The following is a 10,793-nucleotide window of genomic DNA, read 5'->3' as shown; positions in this document are numbered from 1 at the left end:
AAATAATACGTGCATTAATATTTGTAAACAACAAATGAGTATATTTTTCACTAAAATAAAAAGAGTGATTTCTCAAAGCACTTGAAAAATCGAAAACTATAAATCCAATCAATATAATTCCACGCGCATCTGAAATTAATGCTGTTAAAATTTTTAGGAAATTGAATGAATTTGAAAGAGTTATCTTGTTTGTTATTAGATATGAGAAATGTTGTCTGCAAAAAACTGCATTCAAACTTAAGTCAAGGTTAGGAAGAAGAAAAAGAGTTGTAAATTTAAGCGATAATCCTGCTTTTTCAAACGTAAAATTAAAGAGCGATTAAAATTTCCTACATCTGCAGAAATATTTTGAGTAAAGAGTAATAAAAACAACAACAATTTTATACAATTAAATACTCAAACGACACAATTTTTTACGCATATTTTATTTTTCAAAAATTAAATTTACAGCTTCAACGCGTCATTTCTTCGAGCTTTCTTTCGAAGTAAATGAATTTTTGAAACATTCTAAAATGAGAATTTGTTGCCATACCTAATGTTTTTGGTACCTCGCAAAAAAGATTTTCGTGATTTCGTGATTTTATGTTACAGAAGTAGGTGTTATTTTTCATAATTATTCATTAATCTGTAAATTTTTATTTAATTATTTGAAATTTACTGCTTAAAATCAATTTAAAATTTAAATAAGAGTTGTTATTTATAAAAATTATAAATCATAAATCGAAATACACTATTTATTTAAAAGCACCAAGACACACAGTGGTCTAGATGCTAAAGCATATTTTAATATGATGTTGGTTCATGTCAGTCTGCTCACATCTGGAGATATAGGTGGCCATGAGAATTGTTTTCTATACATCCATTACAGCTGAAATCAATGTTGGCAGTGAGGATGGTGAATTCTAATTGAGTTATCTGTGTTTTAATCCATTCGAATTGTTTTATGGGACTGAGATGAGCAAATTACGAAGACCTATCCAGTTTTTGATCCTACATTATCTCAAACTAGAGCTGCACGAGTCTCGATGTGGGAGTGGAACAACCCACTGAAAAAGAAATGAGCCTTCTTCGATTGCTATATTGCCATAGATTTAGCCGTAGATTTAGTCATAGATTTTGCCATAGATATTAAACTCTTTTATGAATTCAATTTGAAAGTTTATGAATCGAATAATTTGTTTTGATTACGTTTTTGATTGATTTTTGAAATGGAAAAAAGGTTCTTACACAGTAAAAAATTTCTGATTAAATTACGGTAAAGAGTTCAGGAAACCGATACTTTTTACCATAAAATCCATTTTTACCGTAATTTGTTCTGGAGCGAAATATCTGATGAACCGTATTTTTTACCGTAACAATTACCGTAAAATCACTAAATCACTCGAATTAAATAAACATTATTGAAAAAATTACGGTATAATATTTTAGAGCAAAAATGGAAGTTACATTAAAATTGATTTCAAGGATGATGCACTCAAAGTGCTGGTATTTTATATCGTAATTTGATCCGGAATTTTTTACATTGCAGTGTATTTGACAGCAGCAATTAACAAATAACATTTAAAAGCCTATTTTATAGCAATAAATTAATCTCACAAAAGTGCATTTAGGCTTTATAGATTTCATCCATTTAGTAACTGGTGCGCACGAAATGCAGACGAGGTAAAAAACCAATTAAGGACTAACTAGAAGAGGTAAAAAAACTATTTTCAAATTGTCAATCCATAAACTTTAAAGATGATTTGCTCAATTCACTAAACTGCCACTTAGATCTTTCACCCATTCAGCTTTTCAATCAAGAAATATTTCCATCAAAAACTTATTATCTTGGACGAAGAAATAAAAAAAAAAGACATTTCCGCTACAGCCTATTGTGGGCCAGAGGAGTCATGGATTTTAAAGTTCTACAATTTCGTGATGATGCAATTTTATAATGGTGGCAGTGTGGTCAACATTGCGTACCGACCGTCTTTACTTACCAGACAAGCTGGTATTAAATGTGCAACTAGGTAAACTTCAAGCTGCTCTCGGGGATCGAACCCCAGTCCTTTACAGCAGTGTTCCCCAACCCCCGGTCCGTGGATCAAATGGTGCTGGGCCGCCCATTTCATTGAAACTGAATTTAAGTTTCAAGGTTTATATCCCAAATTAAAAATATCTGTGCTCCATTAAAATTTTATTTATTTAAAAAAGGGGCCCCCGAAGGTAGTGACATAAATTTTTTAATGTTTGTTATGTATCATTGTCTTCGATTACCCCCAGATGGAACCATCTCATTGCAAAGAAACAACTTCAGTGTTCTCATTGATTTAATGTTCTAGTAAGTTAAAATGTTAAATCACTTTATACTTATTTTTTGGTATAACTGTATTTTATTTTGAAGGCATATTTAAATGCAATTAAATTAATAATGCAAAATAATCTAATATATAAAGAATCAACGTCCCCACTCCCCGCCCCAACGGGCCGCGGTAAAATTATCAAACGTTGTCTGGTCCGCGGTGATAAAAAGGTTGGGGAACACTGCTTTACAGTGACAACTTAGCGCCTTACTCAGTGGGCCATTATCTTTGAAGCAGTTATTTATACATTTGGAAAAACTTTCTTCTTAAAATTGAAATAAAAATTACTACAAAACACTCATTCGGAGAATTCTAGAAAACAATTCCAAATTATCAAGGCTTAAAAAAAATTCCAAGTAATCAAAGNGGTTTCAAAAAGTTCTTAAACAAAAATACATATGAATAAATATTCTTAAAGAACAAATGAGTATATTTTTCACTAAAACAAAAGAAGTGACTCCTCAAAACACTTGGAAAATGGAAAACTGTAAATCCAATCAATATAATTCTGCGCGCATCAGAAATTAATGCTGTTAAAATTTTTTAAAAATTGAATAAAATTGTAAGAGTCATCTTGTTTGTTATTCGATACAAAAAAAAACGTTGTCTGCAAAAAACTGCATTCAAACTTAAGTCAAGGTTAGGAAGAAAAAAAAAGAGTTGTAAATAATCTTGCTTTTTGAAACGTAAAATTAAAGAGCGATTAAAATTTCCTACATCTGCAGAAATATTTTGAGTAAAGAGCAATAAAAACAACATACAATTTTATTATCTTCATTCAAACAAATACCCAAACGAGGCATTTTTTTTACGTCTACTTTATTTAAAAAAAAATTAAATTTACAGCCTCAATGCGTCATTTCTTCGAATATTCTTTAGAAGTAAATGAATTTCGGAAGCAATCTAAAATGAGAATTTGTTTGCTACTAACTTAATGCTTTTGGTACCTCGGTGATTTTATGTCACAGAAGTAGGTGTTATTTTTCATAATTATTCATTAATCTGCAAATTTTTATTTAATCATTTGAAGTTTACTGTTTAAAGTCAATTAAAAATTTAAATAGGAGTTGCTATTTATAAAAATTATAAATAATAAAGCGAAATTACGCTATTAATTCAAAAGCACTTAGTGGTCTTTTGAAGTCAAGGCACACAGTGGTCTAGATCAGGGGTTTCCAACTAGCATGAGGCCGGGGGCCACAATTAAAAACACAAATCAAACGGCGGGCCGCAACTTTATCAAAATTTTGTGAAGGACTCTTTTACGTTTGAAGGAACATTAAATATTACTGTCCTACTTTTACCAAGTTGTACAAAACAAAAGTATTAAATTACAAATTAAAATAAGAAGTTTATTTTTAAAAATATTTAATTGCTATTAATAATATTTTTAAAAATATTAAATAAATAATAAAAGTTCGGGTCAATAACTTAATGTGCATCTATGTATTAAACAATTAATGTGCAACAGATATCTAATTGTTAAGGTATTAAAACTAATATAGTAGCACACAAAATATTCAATGAGAAAATTGAGGTTTGTCTGCTGCAACCACCAGAGAATAAATATTTACATTTTAAATGTAAAATTTACAAATGTGCGTGAAAATATTTTCGTCCAAAATGAGTGGTTTCAAAAAGTTAAATCGGAGAGTTTCTTCGAGAAAATTTTTGATACGCACACGCTAAGTTATATTCACAAAATACAAAAAAAATGAAATAAAAAAGAGCAAACATATACGATTATTTTTGTATTTGAATAAATATTTTCTTGGATGCAAAACCTGAAAAATAAATTTCTTTGCACCGTTGGTATGTTAAATTTCACAGAAACGAAGAAATTAGGTTTTTTTTTAACGAGAAAAGTATTTAAAACCCGCATTGAGTTTTTACGAAAATTGTCCGCAAGAGAATGACAACTAATATATTTTAGCTCGCGGGCCACACAAAAAGGCTTCGCTGGCCGGATGCGGCCCTCGGGCCGCCAGTTGGAAGCCCTTGGTCTAGATGCTATGCTAAAGCATATATTAATATGATATACTTTATATCGTAATACTGGTACTTTGTATCGCAATTTGATCCTGAATTTTTTACGCTGTAGTGCATTTTACAGCAACAATTAACAATTAATGTTTAAAAGCCTCTTTTTTAGTAGTAAATTTATCTTCCGAGAGTACAGATTTCATCCATTTTGTAGCTGGTGCGCAAAAAGTAAAGACGAGGTACAAAAACTATTTTCAAATTGTTAATCCATAAATTTAAAAGCTAATTTGCTCAATTCACTAAAATGCCACTTAGACCTTTCACCCATTTAGGTTTTCAATCAAGAAATATTTCCATCAAAAACTTATTATCTTGGACGAAGAAATAAAAAAAAGACATTTTCGCTACAGCCTATTGTGGGCCAGAGGAGTCATGGAGGTTAAAGTTCTACAATTTCGTGATGATGCAATTTTATAATGGTGGCAGTGTGGTCAACATTGCGTACCGACCGTCTTTACTTACCAGACAAGCTGGTATTAAATGTGCAACTAGGTAAACTTCAAGCTGCTCTCGGGGATCGAACCCCAGTCCTTTACAGCAGTGTTCCCCAACCCCCGGTCCGTGGATCAAATGGTGCTGGGCCGCCCATTTCATTGAAACTGAATTTAAGTTTCAAGGTTTATATCCCAAATTAAAAATATCTGTGCTCCATTAAAATTTTATTTATTTAAAAAAGGGGCCCCCGAAGGTAGTGACATAAATTTTTTAATGTTTGTTATGTATCATTGTCTTCGATTACCCCCAGATGGAACCATCTCATTGCAAAGAAACAACCTCAGGGTTCTCAGTGATTTAATGTTCTAGTAAGTTAAAATGTTAAATTCCTTTATACTTATTTTTTGGTATAACTGTATTTTATTTTGAAGGCATGTTTGAATACAATTAAATTAATAATGCAAAATAATCTAATATATAAAGAATCAACGTCCCCACTCCCCGCCCCAACGGGCCGCGGTAAAATTATCAAACGTTGTCTGGTCCGCGGTGATAAAAAGGTTGGGGAACACTGCTTTACAGTGACAACTTAGCGCCTTACTCAGTGGGCCATTATCTTTGAAGCAGTTATTTATACATTTGGAAAAACTTTCTTCTTAAAATTGAAATAAAAATTACTACAAAACACTCATTCGGAGAATTCTAGAAAACAATTCCAAATTATCAAGGCTTAAAAAAAATTCCAAATAATCAAAGTGTTAAAAAAGTTTTTTTCCTGTTAAAAATTACCCAGATTAATGGAATATTATAAATACGGGAAACGTTTTAATCGAGTGCTCATCGGAGGTTATAAAATAAAATACTTAAAACTCATCTACGCGTTGACTTTTATTTGCTATGCCGGTTTTTTATGTACATCCAAAAAAATTACGAAATATAAAACGGAAGATTTTTCTCCAGATTTCGATATTTAACCGAAGAGAAAAAGCTATAAAAAACAAATAAAAAAATAAACTCCTTTACTCGTAAGCGCATTAGAAAGGAAAATAAATTAGATTTTGAAAGCTTAGAAATCTTGCTTAAAGCATTCCCAATAAAATCACTTTTTCCACACCACATAACACGAAGGTCGAGCGTTATGAAAGTCGAAGAGCCATTGAAGAATGAAATTCACACCTTTTGATCTAAAAATACTTTGTATAACGACCGCAGATTGGATACATTAAAAGCAAGGTAAGTTACACGTATTTTTTTTAATGCTAAATTCACGAAGCTAAAATATTGTATATCATTTTGGACTTATTTTTAGTTTGAACAATAGACTTTTAATACTTTGTTTTTTATATCAATATTATTCTATCTTCTCTATTCAGAGTTTTGTTTCTTTCTCGATTTTGAATATATTCTTTCATGTTTGTAATAGTAAAAACTGTTTTGGTGCGTGTAAAATTATTGCAAAAAATTCACATTTCTGAAACTTTAACATGGTTTTCAAGTTTAATTTTATTATCGTTATTTTTAACCTTGAATACACGTATCAGGTGGTGCACAAAGAAGAGGGGTGTAGATGCTCGGAGTTATCTCTTTGATTACATACCCCTGAAATATTAAACATACCTTAATTACTGATTTAAAATGGTTATTGTATAATTTTTGTTCAAAAAAAAATTTATTTTCAATTGTTTCTCTTTAGAGTAGGTACTTTTATAGTTGTTAAGCTTTGAAATTCGATGCTGAAGTCAAACGTGTTGACATTATTTTGTGCTCTAAAAAAATAACATTTTGTAAAACAGTTCAAATAATTAAATTTAATAATTCAGTTCAAAAAGTGCAATTTTTAAAAGAAAATTTATTATGTTGGAAAATGTATGAAGTCCAACTATTCTTTCATGTACAGTAAAAGTGCTGCATAAAAATATCTTGTTGTTGAAAAATGTCTATATTTTGAAACGTTGCCAATTGGTTTGTCACCCTAAATTACTCATTATGCCTTATTAAGATGTATATATTTTTCATGAAAGGTCAGCGTAAATGCTCATAAATTTCTCAATAGAGGACATTTGTCGAAGAATAAAGCAATAATCATTTGTCAAAAAATAAAAAAATTAATTAGGAAACAATATAAACTTCAAAAAAATTTTTAAAAAATATAATATTTAGCGCGTTATTGATATTTTTTTATTTCTATTCTTTTTTCTTTTAAACTGACTTCCCAGTCATTGGAAAACAGATTCGATGCTGAACCATAACGTGAACTTTAACCATAATATCGGTATCTTGACACCACGAGAAAAATTGGAAAACCTGAATCTCGAGCTCCTCCCCTCCCCTTTTTTTTCAAATTGTAAAGGAAAAATTGATTAAAATCCGATTAGCATGTTTGCTCTTAGCCCTGTTTTCAGAAGTGAGCTTAAACCCGAATTTAATTGAAAAGGATAATGGATAAAAACTGGATAAAAACTATGGATAAAAACTATCCAGATAAGGGAATGATGTCTACCGATGATTTTTTTAAGCTGATTAGTTTTTAATATACTGAAACTAAACCGGTGATATGGTTTAAAAATTTTAGGAATTTTTAAGTATAAAAAAATTACAATTTTCGTCCTACTAACTTAGCTAATCTGATATTGCTATCTAGACAAGGGAAGTATTGTTTACTATTTATTTTTTTAGGCAAAATATAAAGACATTAACCCCAAGTTGACAGAAATAATAGTTTTAAAATTATATGGGCTTTATGTATAGAAATTAGCTGCGCTAATAATCCTTAAAACCTCAAACTATTTGTTCAATCAGCTTAATCTTCATTTCATTGAATTTAGCGTATTTGTTCTTTTTTTATCCTAAAAATCATTATATCATCTTCACTATTGGTCATTCGATCATAAATTTTGTTTTATTTATTTTGCTTAAAGAAAATATCTCATATCAGAAGAATTTTTTTCATTTTTCTTCAGATAGAAATATTAAACAAGTAATCAGGTTTATGTTAAAAAATTGTACTGTTCTTACGTAAAAACTTAATGATTTCTAAATTATTAGTTTTATCGAGTGTTGGTTTATTTGATTAAAATCAATGAAATACATAAGAAACAATAACTCATTTGTGTAATTAGAAAATTTAAGTTTTTGTCTCTTTGCCCTTTACTTTCTCATTAAATTCAAGATGGCAACTAAATCTCACCTTAGAAGAGGAAGTATAATTGTTTAGAAAATAAAGAGCATAAGAAATTTCTCTTTTCACAACTCTAATACTCATTGTTTCTACATCTAGATGACACAAATGATTGGTGAGCTTGCTAAAAGGCTATTTGTTTAGTTGTTTAACCGGTTTATATTGGACACGACTATAAATAATGCACAAAGAAAAACTTCTTCAGTAAATAAAAGCATAATTACACATTTAACAAGAATTCTGGTAATAAATATGCATCCAAAACTAACGGTATTTAAACCATTTATTTGATGATCTTTCTGTTCATTAAGATAACAGTTATTAGAAATTCCGGTTTTAAAAAGTATAGCTCTTATTACCTTTATATTAAATAAAAAGGCAATGCTGAAAAACCAGTTTTTTAGAAAAAAAATTGGGTTTCACAATCGGAATACAACACATTATAATAATTCTGAAGATTCACGATAAAATTACCAGACCACTGTATAGAATACATCGTTCATTTTACAACAGATTTACGAAAACATTTTACGAAATGTATTGTAAAACGAATGATGTATTCTATACAATGATCTGAAAATTTTATCGTGAATATGCTATAGACAATATGATATAGAATACGTCATTCATTTTACAACACATTTACGAAAAAATTTTACGAAATGTATTGTAAAATGAATGATGTATTCTATACAATGATCTGAAAATTTTATCGTGAATATGCTATAGACAATATGATATAGAATACATCATTTATTTTACAACACATTTACGAAAACATTTTACGAAATGTATTGTAAAATGAATGATGTATTCTATGCAATGATCTGAAACTTTTATCGTGAATATGCTGTGAAAACCGATTTTTAACGACTTACATCGTAGTTTGATCTACCGAACGAAGTGACATTAACACCCATAATTTGCTTACTATTAATCATGCTATGACCCACCAACTAAATGAGGCGGCGATGTGTTAATATGTGAATATAAATATAGGTCGTTCATTTACTTCAACGTGCTGTAAGTAACTATTTTAACTAAATTTAACATGTAATAGCGATGATAAGTTTTCAGGTAGATTATTTAGATTTAAAAAAATTAAAATCAGCAATTAATTTTCTCTAAAAAAAGGTTTTTGTGTTTTTTTTCCTTTCATATTGCTTACATTGACTTATATAGTTTTGGTTAAGTTCAAATCATTAACGCGCATTGCGCCATAAAATTTATGCGCATTTTAAGTTGAGTGTAAATTTTTATTAATAACTGACGAAGAATTTTTTAAATCAATTTTTGGTCCGAGTTTAATGTAAGATTTTTAATGAAAAATACATGCTTTTTTATCTTTCTTATTCCCTTTTACTCTAGTTCACCATTTCAATCTAAGTTTCACTTAGTTTTAATTTTTTTCTTACATATTTAAGGGATTTTTTTGTTGATCAAACTAACTTAATATACAGCTCGTATTTTCTAAAAAATGCTTCAAAAGAGAGCTAAATCAAAATGCTAAACACAACTCATAAATATCGTTAGTTTTTCAAAACCAGTTTTTTAAGAAATCTTTCGAAAAATATAACTTTTTTCAAAATAAAGTCAGCATCATCATCATCTTCTTTTTTTTTTGATTAAATAAAATACGAACTTAATAAATTGAATAATTTCCTATCCCTCTCAAACATATGAATAAAAACTTTTACATAAAAGTTACATAATTTACATTAAAACATTCTCCTCCTCAAAAAGCTTTACTTCAAAGCTTTTCTAAAGGCATTAGAATCACTTGCCAAATTCAAGTGAGTCCACAACTCTCTCTCAATTGCCTCTTCTGAGCGTAACCAGTAATCCAATGACAAAATTCAAAAACATACTTCCATTTACGTCTAACATACATAAAAAAATGTGACATGTAGTGCAGTATTCTTTTAATAAAAAAATGACACTGTCTCTTGAAATTTCCCTATCTGTGCTATGATAGATTTTCAATTATTACTCCTATATGAAAAAGTATAATACCGTTCGAATAATAATTTTGAAGAAGAAATAAATGTAAGTTGCCTTATTCCAATAATCAAATAATTGGATCGTGAGCAACTGGCTCGCCCGTCGCATTACACACACAAATGTATTTCTGAGAGGAGGCAGAAGGTAATTTTATTTATGTTCTTTATATTTTTATCAACCTGCACTTTTCTACTAATAAAATTTACACGGTAAAATTTTTAAGTGCTCCTCAACACCAAAAGAGCTGTATTAAAACCCTGTATTCAATACAGCTGTATTTAATATAACTCTTGGATCTAGTGCTTGGATACACGCATATATGGCAGTACTTTTACTTTCGTTACTTGTACCGCCGGTTCAAGTAAAAAGCACGTACTTTTACTTGTACTTCGTTACTTTTTAAATTTAGTACTTTTACTTGTACTTTCGTTACTTTTTTAGGGAAAAAGTACAAGTATTTGTAACGGAAATGTCGAATGAAATCGTTACTTTTTTCTAAAACTCGGTAAGCTTTCTAAAAAAAAATTTAAAAAAATGCTGTCAAAATGCAATTATTTTGCAAAATGAATAAAAATATTAATTTGGAAGTTATTTTCATTCATTTCCGAGTTTTATGCATTTGTTTAATACATTTTAAATAAAAATTGTTGGATTTTGTTATTACGTTTTTCAATTTTCTTTTTGATCTCACTAATAATACATTTTTGTCTTAATACATTTTTTACTAAATACATTTTTACCTAGTACATTTTTTCCTAAAATTATGTTTATGCCCGACCTTGTCAAACAACGCC

The 10,793-nt window shown here is 29.3% G+C and overlaps 1 protein-coding gene across 4 annotated transcripts in view; it reads left to right on the top strand.

Moving 5' to 3' along the window:
* The first annotated feature begins 489 nt into the window (after window positions 1-489).
* The window catches only part of LOC107436921 (GDT1-like protein sll0615), a 36,347-nt gene continuing 26,043 nt past the window's right edge, over window positions 490-10,793 (top strand). Inside the window, exon 1 of one of the 4 annotated variants that reach the window (XM_071182763.1) lies at window positions 490-593. The gene's annotated coding sequence lies outside the window, so the exon portion shown is untranslated. Of the gene's footprint in view, window positions 594-5,856; window positions 6,054-10,793 lie in introns of those variants that run through there. The other 3 variants (XM_071182764.1, XM_071182762.1, XM_043051020.2) reach the window with 3 other exon arrangements.

The sequence above is a fragment of the Parasteatoda tepidariorum genome, chromosome 6 (genome assembly GCF_043381705.1).
Source record: "Parasteatoda tepidariorum isolate YZ-2023 chromosome 6, CAS_Ptep_4.0, whole genome shotgun sequence".
In the NCBI taxonomy this organism is placed as follows: Eukaryota; Metazoa; Arthropoda; class Arachnida; order Araneae; family Theridiidae; genus Parasteatoda; species Parasteatoda tepidariorum.
This window is presented reverse-complemented; position numbering and strand designations above follow the sequence as displayed.